The sequence below is a fragment of the Bombina bombina genome, chromosome 1 (genome assembly GCF_027579735.1).
Source record: "Bombina bombina isolate aBomBom1 chromosome 1, aBomBom1.pri, whole genome shotgun sequence".
In the NCBI taxonomy this organism is placed as follows: Eukaryota; Metazoa; Chordata; class Amphibia; order Anura; family Bombinatoridae; genus Bombina; species Bombina bombina.
This window is the reverse complement of record NC_069499.1, coordinates 1,003,079,093-1,003,098,976: the sequence shown is the minus strand read 5'-3', so window position 1 is coordinate 1,003,098,976 and position 19,884 is coordinate 1,003,079,093. Positions and strand designations below refer to the sequence as shown.

The following is a 19,884-nucleotide window of genomic DNA, read 5'->3' as shown; positions in this document are numbered from 1 at the left end:
CTACCTCAATCCCTTGGAATGTAAAACCAGCTGAACTATTTCCATGTAAAGCAAAGTGCTTAGCCACAGGGGTTTTGGGAATTTCTGCTTCCAGGGAAAGTAAATGCTCTCTTATGCGATCTTTGAGCATTCTAGATGTTAACCCTGTATATTGATAATTACAAGACTTGCAGGTCAAAAGATATATAACAAAAGTAGAAGTGCAAGTAATATGCTCTTTAATCTTAAATGTTTGTCCTGTACAAGTCGAGGTAAAAGTATCGCCACATGTGACATAGCTACAACTCTTACAAGGTCTGACATTGCATTTATAAAAGCCTGGTTTAGATGTTAACCAATTAGTTGACTGTGTGGTGTGTAAGCTCTTCTTGCTAAAATCCTTTCTAGCCATATCACCAATGGTTTTAGCTTTACGAGAGATAAAATTACATTTACTAGAGATGTGTTTTAGCTGAATTTGAGGACAAAAAATTGTTCAATGTTGCAAATCCATTTAAGAAGCATATCACCTATTATACACGCTTTATAGATGATATGCTTTTATTATGGAGTGGAGACGATAGAATCTTAGTTAAATTTGTGCAATATCTAAATCAGAATGATGCTAACTTAAGTTTTACATTTAGTCACTCTAAGGATGCCATACCATATTTAGATGTTAAACTTAGTCACAGTGCAGAGGGCATTGTTACTGAGGTCTTTAGGAAAGAGATCTCTGGTAATACTATTCTTAGAGCAGATTCTTGCCACCCATTTCACTTAAAAAAGGGGATACCAAAAGGTCAATATATCAGATTACGGAGGAATTGTAGCAACATAGAGAGTTATAAGAAACATGCAGAAGATCTAACTATTAGACTGAAAGAGAGAGGCTATGATGAACAAAGTTTGTTGAAGATATCGGAACAAGTGAGTAATTTTGATAGAAATAGTCTACTGAAAGATAAGGTTAAAGATATTGGATTAAAAGATGGTGTGAATTTTATTACATCTTATAGCAGACAATTTGATGACATCAGTAGAATTATTAGGAATAGATTACCAATCCTAGATAGGGATTCAGATCTAAAACACATCTCTAGTAAATGTAATTTTATCTCTCGTAAAGCTAAAACCATTGGTGATATGGCTAGAAAGGATTTTAGCAAGAAGAGCTTACACACCACACAGTCAACTAATTGGTTAACATCTAAACCAGGCTTTTATAAATGCAATGTCAGACCTTGTAAGAGTTGTAGCTATGTCACATGTGGCGATACTTTTACCTCGACTTGTACAGGACAAACATTTAAGATTAAAGAGCATATTACTTGCACTTCTACTTTTGTTATATATCTTTTGACCTGCAAGTCTTGTAATTATCAATATACAGGGTTAACATCTAGAATGCTCAAAGATCGCATAAGAGAGCATTTACTTTCCCTGGAAGCAGAAATTCCCAAAACCCCTGTGGCTAAGCACTTTGCTTTACATGGAAATAGTTCAGCTGGTTTTACATTCCAAGGGATTGAGGTAGTTAAACTAGGACCCAGAGGAGGCAATAGATATGCAGCACTGAGTAAACGAGAAGTTTACTGGATTCACACTTTAAAAACTGGTGCTCCTTTTGGTATTAATAAAATAAGTGACATCAAATTGTTCATTGACAATACATAGACCTAGGATCTGGATCTTATAATAGATATAAATTCTGATATCGCCCAGATTATATATAAAATCTTAGTGATAAACTATTCAAGTTTGGTCACCCGGAGAGCAGGCAGTATGTGTTTTTTGAATGTGTTTATACTTTATAGCATTTGACTTTTATATGATGTAATACACATTGGTAAACTTAACTGCTTATGCTCTCTGTGTGTTACCTAATATATGTATATACAATGTACATTTCACATCGTTTATTTACTAAGGTATATTAGAATATCAGTTCCCTCTTTGTATTTCCATATTATATGTTTTCAACATGTTTAAATTAACTTCAGTACACTGGGATGTTATTAATTGACGAATATTCATGTATTTAGTTACAGTAAGAATCGTTATCCCCCACACATTGAATTGTACTATCGTTTTTAATGTGCCTATTGAATGATACAATTTTATATGAAAGCATAGTCTTAGTGTATAATAATGTATATATTTTTTTGTTTATGATCGATATTTTCAAGTTTATTTATTATGCATAATGTTTATTATTGTTTTACACGTTGGATTGGATGTTTATTTCACAATACACACAAAATTTCCATTTTTTGTTATAATTAATTATGCAGCAGGTGTGCAGGGCTTACATCCTGTTTTTAAGGAGTCCTTACACACCTGTTAGGTAGCTCTGATGAAGTGCCCAATAGGGCAGGAAACGCGTCAGCGGTAGTCAGGTCTGTGTGCTGTGCCTTTGTTTTTTACTCACGGAATTTCAATTAAAGGTGAAGTTTTAACACTTATTTCATCAGCCTTTCTGTTTTTTCGATTATTGGGTTCTATTTTTGTTACAATCAGAGGTGTTGAACTAATTTCTGTTTATAAATGTTAAACTACAGGTTTGTTAGCAAATAAACCTCGAGCTTGTATTTCTCTGAAGTGCTCATATATGTTATTGTGCAATGGCGTCTTTATTTTTAAATAGACATTACAAACAAACAATTGTATCAAATGATCTGTAGAGATAGAAGATTGTTTAGACTTTAAAATGTAAATCAATTTCTCTTAGTATTTATATATCCTCAACAGAAGAAATTTCAATGCACATGGTTGAGCCAATCACATAAGGCAGCTCTGTGCATCCACCAATCTTCATCTACTGAGCCGATCTCGATATGCTTTTCAAGCAAAGTATGTCAAGATAGGAAGATAAGTAAATACACTATTTAAAGCTCTTAAAGGGACACTGTCCAAACAAATTTAGCATTGGTGATTCAGATTGAGAATGAAATGTTAATCAACTTTATAATTTAATCCGATTATCAAATGTTAACAATTATCTTGTTATCTTTCTTTGCAAATCAATAATGATATTTTATATTACGGACAATTGTTTCCAAAAAACCTGGGTTGTCCTTGACGATTGTTGGATCAATTATTCCAAACAAAACAAGCAAGTTCTGTCCAGAGTACTGAAGCAAATAAATTATCTTTTTAATGCCTTTATTTTAAAGTAATGATAGCAACATCACAAGGAGCATTCATAATACAAGACAATTTTTAAAGTTGCTTAAAATAGAATACTCATTCAGAATGTATAAATCATTAATGTTTTAACTGTCTACCTTTAAGTATATTTTTAGTTCATGTCCCTTTAAAGAAACATTTCACAATAATGCTTAAAATATCAGAAACCTAGGCACCTTCCTTTTGCTAAATGAGTCTAACATATGAGTAAAGCAAATTTAGATTAACTTCTAGATTGTTTTACACACTGACTGAAATATATTTATTAAAGGAGGTATTTTTGAGCCTTCAGCTTAGAGGGACATTAAGCTATATGTTATGTATGCATTTTGTATAATATTCGAATATTTGACCAACTTAATATGTTTTGTTATTCAATCATTATATTGTAATTATATATATTCTTGGATTAAATACATATCTACATAGGCTATTTTGATGCTGATTGTTGGTTGCATATAGATGCCTTATGTAATTGACTAAGATATGTGCATTGATGTATTTTTGGAAAAGTATATTTAAAGACTGAATGTAATTCTATATTACTTTATAAATATGTTTAAATTCTTTTATGATATTTTTAAAAATCTATACACAATATACTTTGTGAATGTCCCTTTAAGGACCCAAACATTTGGAATGTTGATTTAACATTGACAAAATAAACTAAAGGGGACTTAAAATTATATATAGATATTTGATGTCTAACCCAAGAGGTAAGATTTTTAAAAATACATAATATTACTAACTATAGTTAAATGACTCCACTAGAAAATTACATAGATTAACCTGGCATCCAATAACTAGCTTGTGAAAAATATCAAGTTAAATGACCTACCATTTATACAAGTAAAGTTTTAAATAATTTATCAAAAAAATGTTTAGAGATACCTAAGGAAGATACAAGATCTTATAAAATTAATTTTACATTCAACAACACTGTCACTTTAATGTAATTGAACCACTTCCCCTTCTTAAAAGTTAAAAAAAAATTTTTTGACTACATATCCAAAATTAATTTAATATCTACGATTTTCAAAAGAAAAGCATTGAAGGATCTCACTCCCCAATTAATGTTATAAAAGATAGTTTAATGTAATATTCTCGGAATCAGTTGATTTTCTAATATTAATGCATTATTTGATCTTATGCATGTGCTTGTCAAATAGCCAACTACCAGTCATGGGAGTCAAACTTTTTTTTATTGACAGATTATATTGATATTTATTATAATCTGTTCAAAAGAATGTATTTAATAATAAAATGTTTATTATTAACATGTAAAAATAAAAAATAAAAAAAGTTTATTGAAAAAATAAAAATATTCCTGGAAGTCATCAGATGCCAATCTGAAATGACAAATAAAAAAATGGAACAAAGTTAATACACACGTTGTCAAATATTCATAAAAAACATTTACAATCATCTTGTGTCTATGCTCTAACTTTGTTCAGCATTTTTTAAAGATATTTATTAAATTGATTTTAAAAAAATACAAAACATACACCATTATATTGTTGAATCAAAATTCTATTTAAATATCCAAATTTCTAATTATGCATAATAATGTATATCACATTTCAACAATATATGTATGCTGAACATAAATGTAATATTTCATGTCCATTCAAATACCTCTATATCAACTATAATATGTATTCCTTTTTCTGATTGTGATCCCTAAATATCTAATGATGAAATAAGTATGACTAATGTATGTAAGCTAACAATAATCAACATTCTTCCTGTGATTCTTAACTAGCATGCACCAACCTGGATAATGCATGGTCTTTGAAAGTCAATTCAGGGGTAAACAGTTGATCTTCAATAGGTGTCTTATTCATCAGTTCATTAAATAGAGGACTGGGAAATACCATCTAAAAAAGTAAAATCATCTAAGTGTCTGATTGTGATCCCTAAATATCTACTAAAGAACTAAATATGACTAATGTATGTAAGCTACTAATATTCAACAGTCTTCACTAGCATGCATTGGTACACCAACCTGGACAATGCATGGTCTTTAAAAGTCAATTTAGGGCTAAACAGTTGATCTTCAATAGGTGTCTTATTCATCAGTTCATTAAATTGAGGACAGGGAAATACCATCTAAAAATTAGAAAATCATCTAAGTGTCTCCAATAGGATGTCTCCACAGCCTTATTCTATCAAATAGTTTGCACTTACCATGTGAACATGTCTTTGTATGGTTTTCAAGGTCATCAGAATTGAAAGATAATGCCAGACATGATCCCATTGGTATACTTCAATTTCAATCTTGGCTTTTTCCCACTGTCAGTCTGGGCAATCTTCACTGTCAGGCTTCTAATTGTTCCCTTTCAGTCTTTAGATTAAGTCATCTCCCTAATGGAAGAAATATTTTAAATAAAATTCATACAAGTGTGTGAATCAGTTCTGTAGCCCTCTCCCACCCCCCATTTCATAATAAATTTCTGTCACTAGCTTACTAAGCGTGTGTATCAACTTGTGTTATTTTCTATCAAGTGTGAAGATGAGTCATATTGAGCAGAACAAACCTCTAATGTGTGACATTGAACCATAGTCATTCTAGAGGATCCCTTTCTGAGTATGTACATTTTAAGTAATGTGTAAACTAAATACTATTTTTGAAAATGTATGCCATATGATGTATTTGTGTACAATTCATGCCAGCAACAGTACATACATTTCTACTTACCATCTGATGTCCTCTTTAAAAACCAGGTGGCAAAGACTCGCTACAGGACCCAATGCCCAGAGCATCACCTATATTAATAAATGAAAATTTTTTTTAACATTTGATGAACAATCCTAACATGTTTGCACAATTCTCTACTTGTCATTTCCCTAGAGTTCACATCTATTGAAAATACTACAGTCTAACTTCTATTCTTTACCGTCTAAAGTGGCGGTTGATGACGTCTGCTCTGTCATCGAGTCCCTCGTCCTGGAATTCCCCCTCTAGAACAGGATCATCCTCCTCATCTCTGAGGAGGTCTCTGTCCACCGGGACGGCCTGCAGCATCCCAGCCCGCTGTGCAATATTATGCAGGACGCTACAGGCTACAACAATCTTAGCCACCTTCTTTGGGTTGTACTGGAGTGCTCCTCCAGAACGGTCCAGGCACCTGAATCTCATCTTCAGGAGCCCGAACATCCTTTCAACCACCGCCCTGGTTCTCTTATGAGCCCTATTGTAGCGCTCCTCAGACACATCAGTCGGGCTACGCAAGGGGGGTAATGAGCCAAGGCCGGCTCATGTACCCAGAATCACCTATAAATTATGAACAGAACATAATTCAAACAGAATCCTTAAAATAGTATATTGTTTTAAAAATAAATTTGGGTACACGATAATCCATATAAAAAATTTTTTTCTGAAAAATCAAAAAATCAAGTTCTATATTATTCTGTATCTTCCCATTTCAGCTAAGACATGCTACATATGCGTATTTCTCCTAAACCAAACCTTGTGTAAAATGCTAAATACATGGTTACATTGCATTCTCTATCTGAGCATTTAAGGTAAGACATGCTACATATCTGCATTGAACTAAAAGTACACATTAGCGGAAAGAGACAATGACATGGTTAAATTGCATGAGCTAATATCTTCCCATTTCAGCTAAGACATGCTACATATGCGTATTTCTCCTAAACCAAACCTTGTGTAAAATGCTAAATACATGGTTACATTGCATTCTCTATCTCAGCATTTAAGGTAAGACATGCTACATATCTGCATTGAACTAAAAGTACACATTAGCGGAAAGAGACAATGACATGGTTAAATTGCATGAGCTAATATCTTCCCATTTCAGCTAAGACATGCTACATATGCGTATTTCTCCTAAAACAAACCTTGTGTAAAATGCTAAATACATGGTTACATTGCATTCTCTGAGCATTTAAGGTAAGACATGCTACATATCTCCATTGAACTAAAAGTAGACATTAGCGGAAAGAGACAATGACATGGTTAAATTGCATGAGCTAATATCTTCCCATTTCAGCTAAGACATGCTACATATGCGTATTTCTCCTAAAACAAACCTTGTGTAAAATGCTAAATACATGGTTACATTGCATTCTCTGAGCATTTAAGGTATGACATGCTACATATCTGCATTGAACTAAAAGTAGACATTAGCGTCGGAAAATAAGAAATGGTTAAATTGCATCCTATAGCTGAACATGACGCTAACATTTTAAAACTACAGTGGCAATTGTCAAACTAATTAACCATGTTGTGCACAAATACTCACCAACGAGATAACCAGGGGGCATTTGTCTTTCCTCAAACTGTCTCCACAGGGACGACAGAGAGAGGATGCGGGCATCATGACAAGCACCTGCAAAATTCGCACACACATGCATAATCCTCATCCGTGCGTCACAAACATACTGCACGTTGAGGCTATGAAAAAGTTTGCGATTTCTGAAGGGCAAGTCATCAATTGGAGCACGCAGCGCAATGTGGGTACAATCTATGGCTCCCAAGACATTGGGCAATTGAGCAATATCAAAGAATTCCCGCTTCAGACGCCTCCAATTACCATCATTCTGTGGGAATCCTATGTATTGCTTACTGATACGTACCATGGCGTCCAGAAAGTTATCAAATACCACAGAGAATGTACCTTGAGCCAGGCCATGCATGTACAGTTCTCCGGATTGAAAACTCCCGGAGGCCAGGACGTATAGACAGCTTAGCATCTTACTCATGGCGGGAACAGCAGTCCTTATTCTTATACGTGGCTCCAAATGAGGTTTAAGAAGATCGTAAAGGCCAATGAGCTGTTCGCGATCGAGCCGATACTTATCAAAAACCTCAGTCACTCATGTTTTCCAAGGTGGGTCTCACCCTGTAGACACAAGGACCTCGAACCAGATGACCCCTTCGTCTCAGTCTGAGCCGCCGAGGCTGCCTGATTCGACCAACAGCTAGTTCATCAATAGCAGCACCAGCAGCGTCTACCATGTCATCGTCATCCATCTTTCAAAACAGCGTAACAAGGTAAGCACTTTATCTGATGTGGATCACAAGTGATGCATTGGCCATGTTGTTTGGGGGATTTATAGTACAATTAGTCCAATGGTAGTGAGTTTGTAATGATTGCTGATTGTATTCACCTGTTTGTATGTGAGCGGCGCGAATGCTTTCACAGTGGGCGTTTATTTGTTGTTTGCTGAAATTTTATTTTCAAACAATGATTCTCAATGTGAAAGTGTCAAATATCACACATACAGTGCATGTTTGTAATGTTTGATTATATGCGTAATCAATATTTCTTAAACGCGATCTTATAGTAACAAGCACACGTCCAGGCTAACATGAATGAAAGTGCATAGTTGTGTATAATGTGCATCGAATGTGATCGATCAATGTTGCTGCAACATTGTTTGTAAACGATAAAGTAACATCTGCCATCTGTAGTATTGTATATATAAGTGATTGTCGAGATGTCAATATTGTACGCGTCCCTTTAAAATCTCAATAATAATTCCGAACTTCCCGTCTGCCATCTGTAGTATTGTATATATAAGTGATTGCCGAGCTGTCAATATTGTACGCGTCCCTTTAAAATCGCAATAATAATTCAGAACTTCCCGTCTGCCATCTGTAGTATTGTATATATAAGTGATTGTCGAGATGTCAATATTGTATGCGTCCCTTTAAAATCGCAATAATAATTCCGAACTTCCCGTCTGCCATCTGTAGTATTGTATATATAAGTGATTGCCGAGCTGTCAATATTGTATGCGTCCCTTTCAAATCGCAATAATAATTCCGAACTTCCCGTCTGCCATCTGTAGTATTGTATATATAAGTGATTGCCGAGCTGTCAATATTGTATGCGTCCCATAAAAATCGCACTAATGCTGAAGAACTTCCGGCTGTCATCTGTAGTATTGTATATATAAGTGATTGCCGAGATGTCAATATTGTATGCGTCCCTTTCAAATGGCACTAATACTGAAGAACTTCCGGCTGTCATCTGTAGTATTGTATATATAAGTGATTGCCGAGATGTCAATATTGTATGCGTCCCTTTCAAATGGCACTAATACTGAAGAACTTCCGGCTGTCATCTGTAGTATTGTATATATAAGTGATTGCCGAGCTGTAAATATTGTATGCTTTCCATTCAAATGGCACTAATACTGAATAACTTCCGGCTGTCATCTGTAGTATTATATATATATAAGTGATTTGCGATCTGACAATATTTCTTAATTGTCCCATTGAAATTTCCATAATAATTCTGTTCCAAACTGTTGTTTACGTATATGTTGTATTGTAGTATTGAGTGTTAAAGTTCCTAAAGGGGCGGTACAGTGGTGAATCTGTGATGTGTATGGTTGAATCTTCTAATGACGTCATGATATTATTAACCTGCCTATGTAGTTCATAAATCCTCATTGTGTTGTTGTATTGTGCTACATTGTTATTGTGTGCTGAATAAAATATAAATGTGTGCTTTGTGGTTGCGTGATGGGTGATGCGTGTTATGTACATATACGTATATATTGTGATTGTGTCCCACATATGCTGACTTCTATATAGCGGTCTGGCATTGTTGTTCCTTCCCATAAAGTGACATCTGTAATCTGGTGTAATGATGTTCTTGTTGTACGTAATTCCTAATGGTTTCTGGTGATGGAATCATGATGTTAAAAGTACAGTAAAATCCATATGTTGTGTTTTGTGATTCCTCTAGAGAATGTAATGTGTTTTTCCCCCATCATTTGAATGCACATGTATGAGTGAATGTTAAAAGTAATATATGTGCATCCATGAGTGATCATGTGTTAAGCCTATGTAGATATGCAGTTGCTGAAAGCATATGAGTTGAATAACTGAAATGCAATAATAAAGGTAAATGAGAGGTGTTTGCCATTGTGTACTGTTTGTGAATCCAGAAATGTTTAATGAATTTTTTTTAAAGTTTAAATGTAATTTTATTTAAATAATAATGTGTTACTAGTGATGTTTATTTGTAGTTGATGTAATCTAAAAGTGTGAGAAAAAATTAATGGTGTTGTGAATATTCAATAATTAAAATCCATAAATCCACCATAGGGAAATAGTCATTTCTTGATCTATTTATCATAGCTGGGTCTAACGCATAAAATCATGTTTTTTCTAGCGCTGGTATTTGGAGTTTTTCTGTCTACGCTATTTGCGTGCGTTAGGGAAATGAGGGTTTCGCGTGCACGAGCACGTCTTCCCAATAGAAGTCAATGGAGGCTCTAAAAAAAATTTTTTTTTTTTTCTAAGACTGGTTTTCCTCGTAAAGTGAGTGACGTCATGAGCTTGTGTGAAAAAGTAACTAAATCGTGTTCTTTTTGTAATAAATAAATATTTTGTGTATGTCATGTGGTGTATATTGTTTGTATGCATCGATGAGTGTATTTTGTGATAATGTTATTAGTTAGATGTAGGTATATGAGGGTCTTTTCCCGTGTGTCAATGTAAGTCAATGGGAAAATGGATTTGTGTTGTTTTTTTTCAAACACCCGAGATCTCGCAACTTTAATCCTTTGTATTTTGATGAAAAATTATTAAATATGAAAAATAAACATAGTGTAGTGTTTGTATGAGTGTAAGTGTACTTTGTGTAATATTTTTAATTTGATTAGTGGATTTTTTTTTGTCGGTATATGTTTACTACTGGGTCTGAGGTGTCGGTAGAAATTTCAGCGTTAGGTGATTTTGGAGTGTCGGTAAATAAACTCTAAATACCGGAGTCCGTAAGAAACCCGCGTTAGGGGCCTCTAACGCTGGTTTTCACGGCTAACGCCGAACTCTAAATCTAGGCCTAAGTTTGTTAATGTTTAAACACCAAATAAAACTTTCAAAAATACATCTACATGTTATTCACAGATTAACCTTTTCTTTCAATGCTTCATTCTATCTAGCATTTATTTAGGGCTAGATTACAAGTGGAGCGCTAATTTATTGCGTGCCCGCAAGTGGGCAAATGTGCCCTTTTGCAGGCACGCAATAAATAACCAGCCATTAGAAGTGTCTGGTTATTGCTACTATATGTTTTTGGTAGCAACTAGCGCTTATAAAATTAACCAGTGATCAGATCTCTGGTCAATTTTATAAATATGCCCCAAATGCCCCCAAAATACAGTGTAGTGTATTTTATTTAAAAAAAAATACAAAATGTATTATTTTTATGTTTTAATAAAATAATTGCACTAGGTAGTATTTTGGGGGTAAAGTTGGTCGGAGTTGGGTGTTATATTTGCTGCATCGCTAAGCTACTTACCCCCTTCGCTGCACTTAGATTCTGAGCTTGCGTAATTTTACACTTGAGTTGTAATACCAGCTAATATTAGCGGGCGCTGGTATTACTCAATGGAGCACTAATATTGCTTGCATGCAAGCAATATTTAGCACTTCACTTGTAATCTGGCTCTTAGTGTTTAATGTCCCTTTAAATAAGCAAGCACCTCACACAGCATGGGAGTATCACAGAAGTAAATACAATACTGTCTTACTAAATGCTACTCTGCTATATAATTTTCTTTTGGGAAGGGAAGTGGGGATATGAAGATTTAGAATATGACACATCTAGATAGCATATTACTTTATATTTTGTAAAAGGAAAAAAACACAATTGAAAAGGAAATAAACTGCACATTGTGACTTTCCCTCTTTTATCTCCAAAAGTCTAGGAACACAACCAAAAATTTAAATTACAACATAGGGTATCAAATAGTGCACATTGATTTCTAGAGAAGTAAAATATAAATATCTTAAGGAAAAAAAGTCTCAATATAGTAACCCTTTAACGACTGAGATGTACCATGTATGTTGCCGCTCATTGAGGGTTTTATTTTTTTAAATAGCACGTGTCCCGCCACGAGTGGCGGTACTGCGCTATTATACCCTCCCTTCTTGTCGTAAATAGCGTGGCCTCAACACTGGCGGCGAGACTGTGCATTTAATAGCACTTCCCTATTCAAAGACGAGTGATGTACAGGGTACGTTGCTAGTCTTTAAGGGGTTAAAGTATAGGTTCTAAGCATCCCATTGGCAGGTAGTGATCTGTTTGATTAGGAAGGAACGTGACCAAATATGTTAATATCTAGATGGAAATTGCATTGAATTTATGGAAGTTAAAAATGCAATTATTTTTTAGTATTCATCACAACCTTGAAGTTGAAATAAAGGCGTGTTATTTTTTTTGTCAGATTTACTTTTTTAGTTTTTACAAATTAAAGTTCTGCTGTAGACTAAGCAATTAGCACAGAATGCCCATGTTTATGTAATATTTGTTTTTATTTTTACAGGCCGGTGCCAAATTCAAGATCATAGAACAGATACAGATGGACATCATATTATATTTTTGTTGTTCTGTCAACATTATTGTGCATCTGCATTATACTTGTACCCTAGGCCTATACTATAAGTTATTCTCTGGTTTATTACAATGTCATATTTAAAATGTTTTAATACCTGGAAAATTTGAAGCCTAATAAAAGTTTAAATTACTTTTGTAAGAGTCAATGCTGTTGTTTTTATGGAGTTTCTAAAGGATTTTTTGGTGAATATTTTTATCTTCATACAGTATTGAGGTTAACAGATCATATTTACCAGACAGGCAAAGGCTAATTTTATTAAAATCAGTAAAAGTATGAAATCAATAAAAAATAAATATGATTTTCCTAGTTTAACTTCTGGTAACAATTGCAGTTAGTTATATACAATAATTATTTTTTATATATGCACAGATATGGAGATATCTGTAAAACAAATATTCATAAAGAAAATAATCAATTAAAATGATGGACAAAAAAGACTGAAAGGGAGATAAGAACATGAAACATAATAACGATGGGCAGAACTGAAGACTGATTTATAAGTGGAATGCCTTAAAGGGGTGTGCTGTAAAAAGGGGCCATACTGTACCTGAGATAATGATATTAGTGTTATAATATAGCTCTAATATAAGAATACATCAAGTATTCAACTTAAAGGGATACTAAACCCATTGTTTTGCTTTTATGATTCAGATAGAGCATGCTATTTTCTAATGTACTCCTATTATCATTTTTTTCTTCGTTCTCTTGCTATCTTTATTTGAAAAAGCAGAAATGTAAGATTAGGAGCTGGCCCATTTTTGTTTTAGCACCTGGGTAGCGCTTACATATTGGTAGCTACATTTAGCCACCAATCAGCAAGCGATACCCTTGTGCTGAACCAAAAATGGTCTCTTGAACTTACTTTCCTGCTTTTTCGAATAAAAATAGGAAGAAAACTGAAAAAAACTGATAATAGGAGTAAGCTAGAAAATTGCTTAAAATTACATGCTTTGTCTGAATCATTAAAGAAAAAATGTGGGTTTAGTGTCCCTTTAATATATTACCGGTCACAATATTAGTTTTATATATGAATATATATTACCTCAGATAATGCATGGATACAACTTTAAGATCAATTAAATTCTTACAAACAACTTACATAGATAAACTTTTGCAGGAAAAAAACATTTTATTATTAATTTGTAAATATGATTGACGTAAATAATAGTAAATTTGTAGTGCCCTTGTGGCAGACACTGCTCTTAATTGTGATATATGTGCCAGAGATATGCTAAAGATTTGCAGTTGACTTGCTAGAGATTTGTAAAAGACTTGCAGAGCTTTTGCAGTAGACTTGAATGGCTCTTGCTGTTAAATTGTGAGAAATTTGCTGCAGATTTGAAGGGCTATTGCTGTTGACTTGTCAGAAATTTGCAGCAGACTTGCAGAGCTCTTGCTATTGACTTGTCAGAAATTTGCAATTATCTTGCAGAGCTCTTGCTGTTAACTTGCCAGAAATTGACTAGACACTTGCAGAGCTCTTGCAGTTGACTTGCCAGAAATTGACAACAAACTTGCAGAGCTCTTGCAGTTGACTTCCCAGAAATTGACAATAGACTTGCAGAGCTCTTGCAGTTGACTTGCCAAAAATTGGCAACAAACTTGCAGAGCTCTTGCAGTTGACTTGCCAGAAATGCTCTTGCTAGAGACTTGCCAGGTAAACTTGCTGCAAGTTGAAAAAGTGTCAACTAGAACTTTTGCTGCAATTATGATGCAAGTAAACACACTTGCCAGTGAAAATTTGCAGCAAGTTATACCGACTTACAGCAAAAGTTAGCTACAAGTTTGTGGCAAGTTATCCTTGCTATCTGGGAGATTGTCTTCTGCAGTCGGCGACTTATCCACAAACCTTCGGCTTGCAACCGGATGCTTCCTGGACTGCCACGTGGATAGCTCAGGTATCATACACACACACGCAGTTGCATAGCCAGCGATCGGAGACACTGTGGTTTCCCCCAGGGACGCCGCAATTCATCTAACCTTGCTACAAATATTTGGGGCAGTCTAACCATAACCTCACCTTTCGGATTTACAGTAAGGCCTCTCTGGGCCACGAAACAAATAGAACTTTACAGTTATTGGGGCATACCCGAGTTCTAACTTTATTGGGCCTCCTGGGAACATTCACAACAAGGCACTGATTCCTTACTGCCCATTACATAAGCCGTTCTCAGCTGGCCTGCTGAGAGCTTCCTTCAGCTACTATACCAAGCTTCATTATTCATAATAACTCAGAATAGAGACTGCTATTACTATAAGGGTTTCTTGAGGACCCAGCATATATACATATAAATCTTTTTAATACAAATTGAAGTTTGATGGGGGCTCTGGACACTATGATTATTTATGATTATATATGATTACTACATGCGGATGCTACTTACTCATTACTAACTCTGATTGTTTATTAACTCAGTCTCGCTTCAGGTGGATGGTGGTTTGGGGGCATTTTTATTCTTGTCCTATCAGTTTGTGACACCTCTTCACCATCACCTATCACCCTATAATGGCAAGCAAAAAAGGAAACAAGCCTGACAAACTGACAAAACCACAATCCTTAGGACCTTCTGTCTCATCATTCTTCCATCCACAAGAAACAGCGGGCTTGGACACTATGCAGACCCCGGATCCAAATTCAGCATTATCTGGTCCTACTACCCTCCACGACCCTCTCCAGTCTATCCAATCACAGATTGCTGGGCTCCCCTCCAAATCTGACATAGAATCTTTAAAAAAATGTATTAAGGAAGAAATTAAAGACCTGAAGAAAGACCTTAATGATCTAGGTTCCAGAATGGAATATATTGAGGAGGGTCAAGACCAACTTAACAATATGGTTAGTTCAAACACCCAACAACTAGCCATACATGATTCTATGATCCAAAACCTAAACAACAAAATTGAGGACCTCGAGAATCGAGGTAGGAGAAATAATCTACGCCTGAGGGGAATCCCTGAGGAGATCTCTCAAGACCAACTCAGAGCTTACTTAACAGAATTTTTTAATTTTCTCCTTCCTCAAGCCCCAATCCTTCAGAATGAAGAAATCAAAAGAATACCTAGGGCCCTAAGACCTTCTGCCAAACCTCCCACTCCACCTAGGGATGTAATTCTCAGATTTCTAAAATACACTACCAAAGAGGAAATCTGGCAGACTGCCAGAACCAGGCGGTCAATACAATTTCGTAACCACTCCTTGCAAGTTTACCAGGACCTTTGTCCTCAGACAGTCCAGGGCAGAAGAGAGGTCTGCTTCATAACCAAAACTCTTCAAGAGAATAACATAAGATACCGTTGGGGCTTTCCATTCAGCCTAATTATCTCCCATAATGGCACCCAAATTGTCTACAAAAGCTTTTTCGATTTGGACAACATCTCTAAAAGACTTAACCTTTCCTTTGATCCTCCATCTGAAAAGATCAGACACCCCACCTGGAGTGGAACAAACTGAAGAGCTACCAAAGGAACAGAGACCTAATTGGTTGAAAGTGGCGTCCAAGAGGCATAAAACAGGCCCCTCTTCCACAGCTTCGGAATCCTGAAATTCCATGTAATCCTTCTTTGTGAGCTGTTACCTAGCTCCTACTTCAGTCAAACCAAGTCTGATTACTTTCTACGTCATCTCGATTTAGGAGAAGTACTCCTTGGTCAGCTTCCCTGAAGATGGTCCTTCGCTGACTTATTTTAGTGGTACGGTATAGACTTGTGACTCTCGAATTTGCATTTTCACTCTCTTGGTTTTTTTTTTTTTTTTTACTCTAACTAGCCCATCTGATTCATGCTTTATTTTTCTAACATGCCATATGTTATGTCTTTTTATCAATGTTCACCCTAAAAGGCTTCCCAACATTATTACACCCCCTTGGATGGTGTACTTTAAGCCCTGTTCACACACCACTTACTGTGGTATCTATTTTGATTTTTGTTATTATTGTTCATCCAGTTTATGTACTCGATTTTTCTTGTACTTATTTGTGTTTGTTTCTGTGTAATATGTTCCAGCTTTGCAACCTTCTCTAATGTTTCTACACAATATGCAATTCAAGGTCTTGCTATTTGTTCTTATGACTTGACCTTTTGTTATAGGTCTCCACGAATTAATTGTTCCAATATTTTTCAAAATTTGCTTAATTGTCAATTTACAGTCTATACCTTACTGTCTCACCAAATCCTTGCAGTCAGACATCATTACCCATATTATAGGTTTAGATCGCCACAATTAACTTGTTCCTACATAATTCTAGTTTCTATTTTCAGACTTAATTATGGATAATGACCCCATGTCTGTTAAAATTCTTTCTCATAATGTTAAGGGTCTTAATGTCCCCCAGAAAAGAACCAGGGCCCTGAGAGATTATCAGAGACTTAAATATGATATTATCCTACTTGAAGAGACTCATTTCAAGAAAAGCAGAGAACCCTTGCAGTCCCTTAGAAAGTTCAGCCAGGTGTATCTTTCCTCCCACTCCACTAAACACAATGGGCTAGGAATCTTAATTTGAAAGCAAATCCCTTTCTTTCTCACTAACATTTTTAGAGATAGGGAGGGCAGACTGGTGGTAATCACTGGTCGACTCTTTAATAAAATCATTACTATCTTCAACATCTACACTCCCAATTCTAACCCTGCACTGTTCTTCCTCCAGTCCTGTAACATAATATCTGAAAACACCAGAGGCAGCCTGATTTTGGGGGGAGACTTCAATTTAGCTCTTGACCCCAACCTATATTGCTCATCTGGAGCTTCTTCTGTCCCTCAGAAACTAATTAAGTCACATCTGTCAAGGTTAAATGTACATGATGCCTGGAGAATTTTCCACCCACAAGTAAAAGATTACTCGTTTTATTCTTACCCTCACCAAAATTATTCCTGTATTGATTATCTGATGATTGATGTTACTAGCTTAGCCTTAGTACAGTCCACTGAAATAGCCCCCATTACTTGGTCCGATCATGCTATGATTAATTGTTCATTGAAATGGCCCACTTCTAAATGACAGGACCGCTCATGGTAATTAGATGAATCTTTATTGTATGACCCATTGACTAACTTACAAATACGTGAAAAACTTGATATATATTTTAGGATAAATTCCACCCCGTAAGTATCTCCTCTACATATATGGGAAGCTCATAAGTGTGTTATCAGAGGAGAATTAATAGTGATCAAGGCATATAGGAACAGACAAAATTCCCTAGTACTAAAAAACTTACTAGCAGAACTAGAAAAATTACAAGACACTCACAAGAGACACCCCAAGGTTCACTCATTACTTGAACATATTCAACACAAACAAAAACATCTGGACCTTCTCTTGGGTAAGGAGGCCAAACGTAAAGCTCTCTTCCTTAGGAGGAGATTTTATGAGGGGGGAAACAAACAGGGCAGACTGTTGGCAAGGCTATTACAAAATAGATCCTGTAAAGGTTATATTATGTCCATAAAAGATGTTAAAGGGAAGGTCTGGTCCACATCTACTGATATCGCTAACAAATTTAGAAGATATTACGAGGACCTCTACAACTTAGACAGAAATACCACCCCACCTACACCCTCTGATATCACAGACTACCTTGCATTTCTTAATCTCCCCTCCCTGACAGCAGACCAAAAATCAGATTTAGAATCCCCTCTTTCCTTAAAGGAACTTCAGACAGCTATTCTCTCTTCCCCTCCCGGCAAGGCACCGGGTCCAGACGGATTCGGCCATTCTTACTACTCTAAATTTATTGACATCCTTTCCCCTCACCTCCTAGCCCACTTCTCTGATATTGACAGTAATAAATCCTTCCCCCTCACTGTCTCTCCAAGCGCATATTTCTGTAATCCCAAAGCCAAATAAGTCCCCCGACTTCATTCCCAACTACAGACCAATATCCCTTTTGAATGCGGACATTAAAATTTATGCAAAAATGTTATCTATTTGTCATACTTCCCCTTTAAGAACTATAGTATCCACCTCTTTCACATCCCTATAAGTAGGTACTATCAACACCTGCATGTTGCTTGATTATTGAAATTGACTTAGCTGATACAGCAAGTACTCGCATACTCTGAAGGAATCTTTCAAGCCTTTTCCTAAAAACAACTACCAGCAACCTTTTACAGCTTCTACTAAATTCTGGATTTAATATCTATCTTCAATTACGGATTAAGTTACCTTCAAGGCTGTTCAACACTCCTATAGTCTGGAACTCTGACGTATTTACTTGAGCTGACTCACCTGAGGCCTAAGTTTTACCACAGCTCTCAACCTTGCTACATTCTCTATCATTGCAGCTAAAGTGTGCTGCTTATCTCAACAACTGAGCAGTGTTTGGAGGACTAACCTTAATAACCAAGTAAGAACTTATACTTTGAATCTGTATTTAATTTCTGTCTGAAGTCTCAGAGTTAACCTTAAAGTAATCCTCTCTAAAGCAAAAGCGCAACTTTGTTTCCTGTCAGTTTCTGTGCTGCAAGCAAATGTCTCTCAAAAACAAAAGCGCAACTTTGTTTCTTGTCAGTTTTCTGAGTTGCAATTTAACCTCAATCCTTTTGTTTAATCATGTATGAATTTCCCTGAATAAGTCTGGTATCCACCAAATATAAAACAAGAGTCATTTCATACAAACTACTTATATTTTATTTAGTTGTTACAACACAACTCATTATTATCTCAGAAGAGATTTCAGTTGTAAAACTACTTATTTTTTCATATAAAGGATAACTCTGAAAAGAGATTTACAATTATTCTGTTTTGTTATATGAACTGCTAATCCTGGTTGATAAATCAGCTTATTTAACCCCGCATAAGCTGGACAAAAGGAATAGCTACACAAACACTTATTTTCTTTCATGTAATTAGCAAGAGTCCATGAGCTAGTGACGTATGGGATATACATTCCTACCAGGAGGGGCAAAGTTTCCCAAACCTTAAAATGCCTATAAATACACCCCTCACCACACCCACAATTCAGTTTTACAAACTTTGCCTCCGATGGAGGTGGTGAAGTAAGTTTGTGCTAGATTCTACGTTGATATGCGCTCCGCAGCAAGTTGGAGCCCGGTTTTCCTCTCAGCGTGCAGTGAATGTCAGAGGGATGTGAGGAGAGTATTGCCTATTTGAATGCAGTGATCTCCTTCTACGGGGTCTATTTCATAGGTTCTCTGTTATCGGTCGTAGAGATTCATCTCTTACCTCCCTTTTCAGATCGACGATATACTCTTATATATACCATTACCTCTGCTGATTCTCGTTTCAGTACTGGTTTGGCTTTCTACAAACATGTAGATGAGTGTCCTGGGGTAAGTAAATCTTATTTTCTGTGACACTCTAAGCTATGGTTGGGCAC

At 35.7% G+C, this 19,884-nt stretch overlaps 1 long non-coding RNA gene across 1 annotated transcript in view; it reads left to right on the top strand.

The window, feature by feature from the left end:
* The window catches only part of LOC128640751 (uncharacterized), a 51,600-nt gene extending 38,906 nt beyond the window's left edge, over positions 1–12,694 (top strand). The window contains exon 3 of the long non-coding RNA XR_008399386.1: positions 12,478–12,694. This is a non-coding gene — a long non-coding RNA (uncharacterized LOC128640751). The remainder of the gene's footprint in view (positions 1–12,477) is intronic.
* Positions 12,695–19,884: the final 7,190 nt, after the last annotated feature.